An 11,472-nucleotide genomic window follows, 5' to 3' on the forward strand; every position below is an offset into this window, starting at 1 on the left:
TGGCTCTCCATGATCTAACTCTCAAACGCAGACCACACTTCACCCCAGCAGCCCTTCATAGCTTGGAGAAATGTCTCCCTGGTTTTTTCACTTGTAGACACTCAACTGTACTAGTTTTCGTCCTGGGCTAGGCTGCTCCTGGTTTTCAAATCTTAAGCTTGACTCATACAAATGGATGTGCTCCTCCTGAAGGCCCCAAGACCTCTCTGGTCTGAAAGGCACCATCTGGTACTCAACTGTTTCATCTTTTTCAAATTTATTATTATTTACTTATTTATTTTAGTAATCTCTACACCCAGTGTGGGGCTCTAACTTGCAACCCTGAGTTCAAGGGTCATAGGCTCTTCTAACTGAGCCCGACAGATACCCCTTAAACTGCTTCATTTAAAAAATCAACCTCATTAAGGTATAATTACATACAATACATGCATAAATATGGTGTATTTGTGTTTATGTATTATATTATGTGTTTGTGTGTATGTGTTATATGTTTATTATTATATATTATATATTAGTAATTATTATATATAATACATTATGTATGTATTATATTATATTGTATTATTACATTATTAAGGTATAATTACATACAATACATAAACTGCATACAATAAAATGCAAGGAGATTTGACCAATGTACACACCCACGTCAGTAACACCCAAGTCAAGATTTAGAATATTTCCATCATTGCAGAAAGTTTCCTTGTATAATCCATCCCTCCTACTCCCCACCAAAGCAACCACTGATCAGATTTCTTTAACTATAAAATTAGTTTTGCCTGTTCCAGAGAGTCATATGAATGGAAAACCTAATATGTACTCTTGTATCTGGCTCCTTTCACTTACCATCATATTTTTGAGATTTGCCTTGTTTGCATGTACTGGTAGTTAAGTCCTTTTATGATTGAACAGTATTCCATTGTCTGAGCAAATCAGTTGACTTACCAATTCTATTGATTGACATTCAGTTTGTTTCCAGTTTGTGGCTATAATGAATGAAGCTACTATGAACATTCATGTACAAGTATCTTTATGGACATATGTTTTCATTTCTCTTGGGTAAATACTTAGAAGTAGTATTTCTGGCTCATATATATGGTAAGTGTATATTAATTTTATAGAAGATGCCAAACTTTTTTAAAGTGGTCGTACCATTTTACATGCCTATCAACATGTAAAACCAACAGTTCCAACGGTTCCAAATTCTCACCAACACTTGGTATTACTCGTCTTTTTCATTTTAGCTATACCTATGAACGGGTAGTGGTATCTCATTATGTAGGGTTTTTGTTTTGTTTTTTAAAGGATTTTACTTTTTTATTAGAGAGAGAGAGAGCACAGGGGAGGGACAGAGGGACAGAGATTCTGAAGCAGACTCCACGCTCAGCAAGGAGCCCAATGCTGTGCTCAGTACCATGACCTCAAGATCACAACCTGAGCCAAAACCAAGAATTAGATGCTTAACTGACTGAGTCACCCAGGCACCCCTCTCATTATGTAGTTTTAATTTTCATTTAATGATGTTGAGGATCTTTTCATGTACTTTATTGTTCATCCATAAATCATCTGTGAAGTATCTGTACAGATCTTTTGCCCATTTTACAAATTGGGTTGTCCTCTTATTACTGACTTTCAAGAGTTCTTCATAGGGGCGCCTGGATGGCTCAGTCAGTTAAGCGTCTGCCTTCGGCTTGGGTTATGATCCCAGTGTCCTGGGATTGAGCCCCGCTTCAGGTTCCCTGCTCACTGGGGAGCCTGCTTCTCCCTCTTCCTCTGCCTGCCACTCCCCTTGCTAGTGTTCTCTCTCTCTAATGAATAAATAAAATCTTAAAAAAAAAAGAGTTCTTCATAGATTCTGGATGTAAGTTGCTTGCCAGATATATGTACTATGAGTGTTTTCTCCTAACCTGTAGTTGTTTTGATTGTATCCAGGAGTTAATTTATAAAGATAACTGAGTGACAACATGGAGAGGTCAATGCCAATAAAAGAAATTTTATTGCTTAATATTCCCAGTAGAAGGAGTTTATGCCATATCATACAGGGCTTGATCAGGAGGCAGAGAAGTAAAGGAGAAAAGGAGAAAGCTTAGCCCAGAGCCTGCATTATAGTTTTCACAGGAAGAAATAAGTGAGGCAGGGTAGGCAACTTTGAGCAAGTTTAGGATTGGATAGTTTGAATAATTTTGGCAGACTCTAGGCTATAAGGGTGACTCTGGAGTGATTTAAGGCAAGGGAAATATTGTCTTGGTGCATGAGTTAGTAAAGTTGGTGGTTGGGGATATTGTCTTTGGGTTGGTTGTTTTGCATAAGAAAGGCACGCTCACAGACAAGTTTTTTGCTTTTCCTAGGAATTAGCTAGCCTTGATAGGGGCAGCCTCTCCCAGCTAGCAAAACCCCTGAAAGAGCAAAGCACCATAAAATATAAAAAATGGAAAACATGATTAATACAATGGTTTGCCTTTTATTCTCTGACATCTTTTGAAAAACAAAACATTTTCCTTTTTATGAATTCCAACTTATTATTTTTTCTTCTTTGATTCATGCTATTTGTGTCCTATCTACAAAGTCATTGTTATCCCAAGCCACAAAGATTTTCACCTAAGTTTTCTTCTAGAGGTTTTATAATTTTAGCTTTTACATTTAGGTCATTGATCCTTTCGAGGATAGTTTTTGTTCATGAAGTGGGATGAGGAGTTGTAGTTCATTTTTTTCCCTATAGAGATATCTAATTTTTCCAGCATGACTGGTTGAAAAGAATATCCATTACCCATTGAATTTATGATTCTGCTTCTGGATTCTGTTCTGTACCATTGATTTATATGTCTGTTCTTATGCCAATATCACACTGTCTTGAATATTGTATTCTTATAATAAGTCTTGAAATCAGGTAGTATAAATCCTTCCATTTTGTTTTTTTTAAATAATTATTTGCATTTCCATATAAATTTAAAAATTAGTTTATTGATTAATATTTTTAAAAGAAGCCTTTTTGACTTCTACTTTCTGGTCTGGCATGTAAAGAAATTGTTACTCCATCCTAAAATCAAGTAAAAAGTAAACTGAATAAACTGAACATCAACAACTCTTTTTAGATCTGTCAGAGAATTGGAGCAAACAGGTGCCCCCAAACTGGAGACAGTCAGGCAGATAGAGAGAATCACTCTTACTGGAGCAGAAACCCACAAGGAGTAGCAACCTCTAAGGAACCAGCATCAGAAAAGAACGGGGCCCCAGTGCATTTGTATGAGGAGCCAGAGGATCTGAGGCTTTCAGAGATGAGAGAAGCAAGAAAAGCTGTCAAAACTAGAAAGAGTATCTTCTAGGGCAGTTTTTCAAATTGGCCAACTCACTAGCAGGTCATGATAGCAACTTAAGTGGGTTATAATTAGTATATATGTATATATATATATTTAAAGTTTATTTATTTTTTTATTTTAAGTAATCTCTACAGCCAATGTGGGGCTCAAACTCATGGATCAAGAGTTGCGTGTTCCTCTGGCTGAGTCACCCATGTGTCCCACTATATATATTTTTAGTGAAATAGGATTAAAACTATCAGAATGAACTATATTTTTTCATGAAAGTTTTATTTCAATTATTTATGTATCCTGGCACTGGATAGTGATGTAAGATGTATTTCTTTTTTTTTTTTTTTAAGATTTTATTTATTTGTCAGGGAGAGAGAGAGAGAGAGAGAGCTCGCGCGCGCACAAGCACAAGCAGGGGGAGGGGCAGGCAGAGGGAGAAGGAGGCTTCCATGCTGAACAGGGAGCCCGATGCAGGGCTTGATCCCAGGACCCTGGGATCATGACCTGAGCCAAAATCAAGAGTCCGACAATTAACCAACTGAGCCACCCAGGTGCCCCTTAAGATTCTATTTTTAATGGTTGTTATTAATAAAGCTACTAAGCACATTTCTGTACAGGCCTTTGTGTAGACATAGATTTTCATTAGATAAATACTTAGGATTGGAATTGATGGGTCACATGGTAAATATATGTTTAACTTTCTAAAAAACTGCCAAATAGTTGTCTTCATGTGTTAGAGTTCCAGTTGGTCCACATTCTCTCCAATGCTCAGTCCTCTTAAATGTAGTTATTCTAATGAGTCTGCAGCAGTATCTTGTGGTTATAAATTTACATTTCCATTATGACTAATGATGTTGGGCACCCTTAATGTGCTTATTGGCCAAATGAATATCTTCTTTCAGGAAATATATCTTTGAATCCTTTGCCCATGTTTTAATGACAATGAATTATAAAAATTCTCTACGTACTCTAGAGACAAATCATTTGTCAGATATATGGATTGTGAATATTTTCTCCCAGTCTGTGGTTTGTCTTTTCATTGACTTATACTCTAGAGACAAATCATTTGTCAGATATATGGATTGTGAATATTTTCTCCCCGTCTGCGATTTGTCTTTTCATGGACTTAATTTCTTCAGCCATTTTGAAATGTTGTGAAGCTCAATTTACCACTTATTTCTTTTATGATTTGTGCTTTTTGTATCATATTTAAGACCTCTGTTAACCCAAGATAGAATCCATCTTCAATTTTAATCCTCCTTTGCCGTGTAACATAATATAGTCAGAGGTTCTGAGTATTAGGAGTGGACATCTTTGGGGGGCCATTATTCTGCCTACCACATATGTCCATTATCAGAATGAGGAACTGCTCTTCTGTTCCTACTTTGTTGACAGTTTTTCTTATAGACATTTTTATTTATTTTATTAAAAAAATTTTTTTCTTATTTGATTACAGTTCACACACGATGTTACATTAGTTTCAGGTATACAACATAGTGATTCAAGATCTCTATATGTTATGCCATGCTCACAAGTGTAGTTACCATCTGTTGCCATATAACACTTTTACAATATCATTGACTATATTCTCTATGCTGCACCTTTTATTCCAGTGATTTATTTATTCTATAACCGGGAGACTATATCCCCCCACCTTCACCCATTTGCTGAGTGTATTTTATCAAGACACATACTATTTGCTATTTTCTAACCACTCTGTGAAGTGTTTTACACTTATTATGTCATTTAATCCTTACCTATGACATGATTATCATCCTCAATTTACAGAGGAGTAACTGAGGCTTAGAAAAATAAAATTACCTCCCCAGAGTAATATAACTAATACTTAGGATTAGAATTGATGGCCATATGGTAAGTATATGTTTAACTTTAGGCAGAAGTAAAATTTGAACAGAAATATGTTAAAACTAAAACCCAGTATTTTAGTAACCACTAAAATAAACTTGAGTTTGAATGTTCTTCATTTTCTGCATAAGATCATCCACTTATCTTTTTATTTTTATTTTAAGATTGTATTTATTTATTTATTTGACACAGAGAGAGAGAGCACAAGCAGGAGGAGTGGGAGAGGGAGAAGCAGGCTCCCTGCTGAGCTGGGAGCCCGAAGCAGGGCTCAATTCCAGGACTCAGGATCATGACCTGAGCTGAAGGCAGACGCTTAACTGACTGAGCCACCCAGGCGCCCCATCCACTTATCCTTTTAAACAGCTTTATTGAGACATAAATCACATATCTTACAAGTCACTAATTTAAAGTGTATAATTCAATAGCTTTTAGGATCTTCTCGGAGTTGTGTATCCATCATTACAATTTTAGAACATTTTCATTACCCCCAAAAGAGAATCTGTAGTCCTTAGCTGTTACCCCTACCCTCAATGCCCCCCACCCCTAGGCAACCACTAATCTGTCTCCACAGACTTGCCTATTCTGAATATTTCATATAAATGGAATTATAATATGTGGTTGTTTGTAACTGGCTTCTTTCACTTATATTAATATTTTCAAGATTTATCCATTTTGTAGCATATATCTGCCCTTCATTAGTTTTCATTGCCGAATAAAATTCCATTATATGGATGTACCAAATTTTACTTGTTACTATGGATTAGAATTTCTTCATTTTTTGGCTGTTATGAATAATTCAGCTATGAACATTAGTTAGAAGCTTTTGTGTGGACATATACTTCATTTCCCTTAGGTATATTGTGGGAGTAAAACTGATAGATCCATTCCTTTTAAGTGTGCAAAACATCTGCTTCCTTGGCTATAAATTTAATGACAGTTGCCTGGGGTCTGGGATTTACTAACCTTTACATGACAATTTTTACATTATATTCTTCTCTCACTAGTATTAGTTAAAAATTGAAAACATTTCCTTTCATTCCCATTCAGATTTCTCTTCCACCCACTATTTAGATCCTGTCCACTTTTCAAGTACTTTGAAGTATCATAAGTTAATTGAAATCAATGAAACAAAAATTGAAACAACAAAATATGCATCACTCATCAAATTAGCATGTTTAAAAAAATGATTATAGCCAGTGTTGATAATGGAGACAGAGTAGGGGAATAAAGTACTCTTACACTAGGCTGATGGAGGTACAACTTTGTTGCTACCTCTAACTGGACAAGTTAGCAGTATGTATTTAAATACTTTAAACATTTGCGCCCTCTTTGACCTCAGTTATTTCTCTTTCAAAATCTTACACTAAGGAAACATTCATGAATATGTACAAAGGTACAGCTAAAAGGTGGTTTATCATGGTACTGTTTATAATTATGAAAATTTGGAAAGAAATCCAAAGTCCAAAGATAGGGAATTGGCTTTAATAATTATAACATCTTCATTAAATGAAATAAAAGGCAGCATTAAAATGTAGAAAAATATATGGTGACATTTAAAATGTTAATGTTATAAAACAATGTGTGTGAAATAATATATTTTATACCCAAAATTCTTAGAAAAAGGATTGTGAAGGTTTACATGAAGATGTTAATGGTGTTTACCACTATAGATAATATAATAAGGTGGTTTTTCCTTTCTGTTTTCTCTAATAAGTATGCATTAATTTTAAGATAAGAAAAAAGTTATAAATATAAAAACAACCAAAAAACAAGCCATGGGTTTCCCACTTGAGTTTGAAGTAGTCTCAATGAATATCATAGTTAAAGTTTCTTTGTGTGACTAAACTAGCCCTCCTAAACAATATTTAAAACATGAAAGTCAAATTAGCAAATTAAACATAGCATTTGTACCACTCCTAGAAGGTCAACAAAGCCATTATTTATTTTTTTTTAAAGATTTTATTTATTTATTTGACAGAGAGAAATAGTGAGAGCAGGAACACAAGCAGGGGGAGTCGGAGAGGGAGAAGCAGGCTTCCCACCAGGCAGGGAGCCCGATGCGAGGCTCGATCCCAGGACCCTGGGATCATGACCTGAGCCATCCAGGCGTCCTCCAAGGTTCAGATTTCTAATTCCTCGGTCCTCCTCCGAGAGGAAGTCGGGGCCGTCGTCCAGGCCTTCCATCATGGCTGCTCCAACAAAGCCATTATTTAAAGAACCAAAACAGGACATGAATTCCTGAAATAAGATTCCAGAAATAAGAATCACAGTCTGGAAATATCCTGTCCTTAGCTGCCCAAAGTCTGGATTGGAGGAATGGATGTCTACAATTTACTAAGATTATATGACAACCCAGTGACTGAGTGCAGCAGCCCTTGAGCAGCAACATCAAAACTACTCTTTTAAATTCTGTTGTTGCTACTGCAAGTTGAATGCAAGGTGTCACACTTAGTAAACAACCAGAGCTGTGTGAAGTGACCCATTAACTTGAAGAGAGCCAAAAACAAAACAAAACAAAACACCACCACCAAAAAACTTAACCATCAAAGGGGGAATAATGAACTCTGAAAAGTAGCAAAACACAATGAGGTTTCAGGGCATTGTGGTCAGAACTCTGGAATCAGATTACCAGGGTCCACATCCTGATTTTGCCAATTAGTATTTCTGTGATCTTTGGTAAGTGATTAACTATTTATTTATTTATTAAGATTTTATTTATTTGACAGAGAGAGAAACAGTGAGAAAGGGAACACAAGCAGGGAGAGGGGCAGAGGGAGAAGCAGGCTCCTCACTGAGTAAGGAGCCCGATGCGGGACTCAATCCCAGCACCCTGGGATCACGACCTGAGTCGAAGGCAGACGCTTAACGACTGAGCCACCCAGGAGCCCATGATTAACTTTCATATGACTCATATTCCTTATTTGTGAAATGGGGAAAGTAAGAATACCTACTTCATGAGGTTGTAATGAGGATTAAATGAATTAATGTAAAACATTTACAGTAGTGGAGCGGGGGTGGCACAGTCAGTTGGGCATCTGACTCTTGGTTTTGGCTCAAGTCATGGTCTTGGGGTCGTGGGACTGAGCCCCACATTGGGCTCCGTGCTCAGTGCAGAGTCTGCATGAGATTCTCTCTCCCTCTGCTCATCCCCCAACTGCTCTCTCTTTTTCTGGAATAAATAAATTAAGTCTTTAAAAAAAAAAAAAACTTAGAGTAGTACTTGGCACATAGTAAATGCCATGAAACCGTTAGCTAAAAGTATCCTGGAGGTGTTACCATTACTGTTATATATCTAATTGGAGTTTCAGAAGGAGAGGCGAGAGATAAGAGTAGTGACACTATTGGAAGAGATAATAACTAAAATTTTCAGGAACTGAAGAAAGACAACAACAAAGAGTATACCCAAAAAGAAATCCGTACCACTTACTCATTTCCATTTCCATTCTCTGCATACAGAAAGGCAAACACATATTAAAAGCAACCAAAGAAAACAGAAAAATCATCTTCAGTGAAATGAAGCTCATTTCTCAACAGCAACTAGAAAACAAAAGACAATGGAATATCTTCAATGTGCTGAAAATATTTTTTAAGATTTATTTATTTATTTGAGAATCTTCCTTCCAAAGAAGGAAAAAAAGAATGAAGAAAGGTGATCAGAGCATAAGGGGCTTGTGGGACACCATCAAGTGGACCAAATACATATTAAGGAAATCCCAGAACGAGGAGAAAGAGAGAAAGGGATAGAGAAATTATCTGAAGATATAATGGCTGGGAATATGCAGGTTTAGAAGAGGGAGGTGAAGAACCAGAGAAGAAGTCACCAACTGATTTGAGAAGCTAAGCACATCCAACTCTTGAGGTGAGCCTGACAAAATCAGCAGATCTGGGTAGCTACACCTCTGTGGGGGTCACAGCTAATTGTCTAGTGGCCTCTGTTGGTTGACAGGGTTTGCAAATAGCAAGAACAGTTGAATGCAAACCATAGGACCATCAGGAGAAGCTGGAACCCACGGCACTTGTCCATCACCACATCTAAGAAGAGGCTCAGTGCAATGGCTACTGCTTCACTTCTACCTTACAAATCTTATGCAAACTCTTCTTTTGAGAAACTCTAACCTGGAGGCATATAGGAATATGAATTCTACAAATCATAGTTCCAACTTAATTGAGTGGATCCAGTACAAATGCTCACATCCTGCAAATCTTCACTCAACTGTCACTTTCCCAATTTTGCCTATTCTGACCATCCTATTTTAAATTGCAACTGATCTCACCTCCTTTGCAGGCCAACCATTCCTACATGGCCTTTAAATGGTGGTGTTCCGGAGAGTATTATTCTTGGCACTCTACCCTCACTCACCACACTCTTCCTGGGAAATCTCTTCTGTACTCATAGATGCAATTACCAGCCATACACTGAGGATTACAACGCTTTATCTCCAGTTCAGAACTCTGTGAACTTATTACCAAAGAATAACTAGACAGCTCAACCTGCATATTCGTAAACTCATGGTGTTCAAAACTTTCCCCTCTCCCCACACGAGGTCCTCTTCTTCATTTTCTGTTTCCACACTTGACGAATAACACTTCCAACCACTTAAGCAAGGAACATGAAGTCACACTAGGCTCTTTCGTCTTCTTTACTCCAATCTCTTCCCATTGATCGCTAAGTTCTGTGGATTCTTAAACTTAATATATCTCAAGTATGTTTCCTCTTTTCCATCTCCAATGCTGCAACCCTAGTCCAGAACTTACTTATATTTCTGCAAAAGTCTCACACAAGTCTCTGCTCTTCAAGTCAAAATACCCACTACTGTGGATATTTTAAGTAATAATTCTAACAGGGATATCTGATATGTCATTCCTTTGCTCTAATTCCTTTAATGGTTCCTCCAACACTTTCAGAAAAAAAAAAGCTAATCCTTTGAATAGCATGCAAGATTATTAATGCTCTCTCTTTTTTTTAAGATTTTATTTATTTGACACAGAGAGAGAGACAGCGAAAGAGGGAACACAAGCAAGGGGAGTGGGAGAGGGAGAAGCAGGTTTCCTGCGGAGCAGGGAGCCCAATGCGGGGCTCAATCCCAGGACTCTGGGATCATGACCTGAGCCGAAGGCAGATGCTTAACGACTGAGCCACCCAGGCGCCCCAATCTCTTTTTTTAAAAAGATTTTATTTGCCAGAGAGAGAGCAAGAGCAAGCGCACAAGCAGGGGGAGCAGCAGGCAGGGGAAGAAGCAGGTTCCCCGCTGAGCTGGTAGCCTGATGCAGGACTGGATCCCAGGACCCTGGGATCCTGACCTGAGCCGAAGGCAGATCCTTAACCCACTGACCCACCCAGGCGTCCCTAATGATCTCTTCTTTACCTATTCATGCAATCTCATCTGTAGCCATTTTCTCCCATGAGACTTAAGCTCCAAGAAAACTAATGACTTCCAGTTTCCCAAGTCCATTATATGATCTCTAGAATGTTACTACCCAAGCTGACAGCCCCCCACACCTCTTTGCCCAGAATTTTTTACCCATCCTTTAGGTACCAAATTAATTGTTACCTCCTATGCAAAAAATTTCAATATTCCCTTTTACTCATTGATGGCCACGCCAGGCCTTCCCATTGCTCTACTGCTGATGCATCTCTCCAAGTCTGTCTCATGTTTTACCCTCAAACCCTCTCCCTCTAGATTGGAAGCCAGTCATGTAGCTTGGATATTAAATTTAAGTATATTTATTTAAACATTTAAAAACGTAGATAGGTCTGTAAACTTAGTTAAGTTTACCAACAGACAGGGCCTTGTAGTGAAAAGAACATTGGACCAGTAGTCACAGTACCATCCATCTAGGCCTTTTGGCTAAGATCAAGTGCAGAGTACCATCCTAATTCTGTTCCTTCCTTACCTTTTCTGATCTCAGTTGTCTCCCTCATAATGTGGCTAGACTACAGCCCCAGTTTCTGGGTGGCAATTTACAACTTATCTACTTTTTTATTATCCAATCCAACCCCATTCCTTTCACATGTGACTCTCGGAGCCGCTATATAATTTACTCAAAATCCCATTACAATTAGTCAATGACTAAAAGCAAAGCAATCTTGGTATCCTATACCAGAGCTGACCCCTAGGAACGTTCCTAGTTCTAAAATTCTGTAATCCATCCAGTTAACAAAAACGTTGGAAACAAGTAAAGAAAAGCCACAAGCGAAGAGGCGTAAACAACAGCAGCCAAGAAGTCAGGAGAAGCCTGGAGCTTCCAAGAATTAAGAAGTGAACTTCCCGTCCTTGGGTCAACTTCCGGAATCAAC

General features: G+C 37.8%; 1 long non-coding RNA gene across 1 annotated transcript; it reads right to left on the bottom strand.

Annotated features, from left to right (window-relative positions):
- Positions 1 to 7,159: 7,159 nt before the first annotated feature.
- Positions 7,160 to 11,431, bottom strand: LOC113937236. Its single transcript, XR_003524556.1, has 3 exons — positions 11,070 to 11,431; positions 8,602 to 8,711; positions 7,160 to 7,412 (listed from the first exon to the last, which is right to left on the bottom strand). It is a non-coding gene; the product is annotated as an uncharacterized LOC113937236 (long non-coding RNA).
- Positions 11,432 to 11,472: the final 41 nt, after the last annotated feature.

The sequence above is a fragment of the Zalophus californianus genome, chromosome 8 (assembly GCF_009762305.2).
Source record: "Zalophus californianus isolate mZalCal1 chromosome 8, mZalCal1.pri.v2, whole genome shotgun sequence".
NCBI lineage: Eukaryota > Metazoa > Chordata > Mammalia > Carnivora > Otariidae > Zalophus > Zalophus californianus.